Source organism: Arachis duranensis, chromosome 5, assembly GCF_000817695.3.
Source record: "Arachis duranensis cultivar V14167 chromosome 5, aradu.V14167.gnm2.J7QH, whole genome shotgun sequence".
Taxonomy (NCBI): domain Eukaryota; kingdom Viridiplantae; phylum Streptophyta; class Magnoliopsida; order Fabales; family Fabaceae; genus Arachis; species Arachis duranensis.
Window position 1 is genome coordinate 67728992 of NC_029776.3, and position 666 is coordinate 67729657.

A 666-nucleotide genomic window follows, 5' to 3' on the forward strand; every position below is an offset into this window, starting at 1 on the left:
ACGACGTAACTTGGCGTTGAACGCCAAGTTCATGCTGCTGTCTGGAGTTAAACGCCAGAAAAACGTCATGATTCGGAGTTGAACGCCCAAAACACGTCATAACTCGGAGTTCAACTCCAAGAGATGCCTCAGCTCGTGGATTAATCAAGCTCAGCCCAATCATACACCAAGTGGGCCCCGGAAGTGGATTTATGCATCAAATACTTACTCATGTAAACCCTAGTAGCTAGTCTAAGTATAAATAGGATAAGTTTCTATTATATTAGACATCTTTTGACAGTTTAATCTCTTGAATATTCGGTCACTTGATCATGGAGAGGGCTGGCCATTCGGCCATGCCTGAACCCTTTGCTTATGTATTTTCAACGGTGGAGTTTCTGCACACCATAGATTAAGGGTGTGGAGCTTTGCTGTACCTCAAGTATTAATGCAATTCTATTCTCTTTTATTCAAATCTCTCTTATTCTTATTCCAAGATATTCATTCGTACCCAAGAACATGATGAATGTGATGATAAGTAACCCTCATTATCATTCTCACTTATGAACGCACGTGATTGACAACCACTTCCGTTCTACATGCAACCGAGCTTGAATGTGTATCTCTTAGATTCCCCAACAGAATCTTCGTGGTATAAGCTAGATAGATGGCGGCATTTATGAGGAT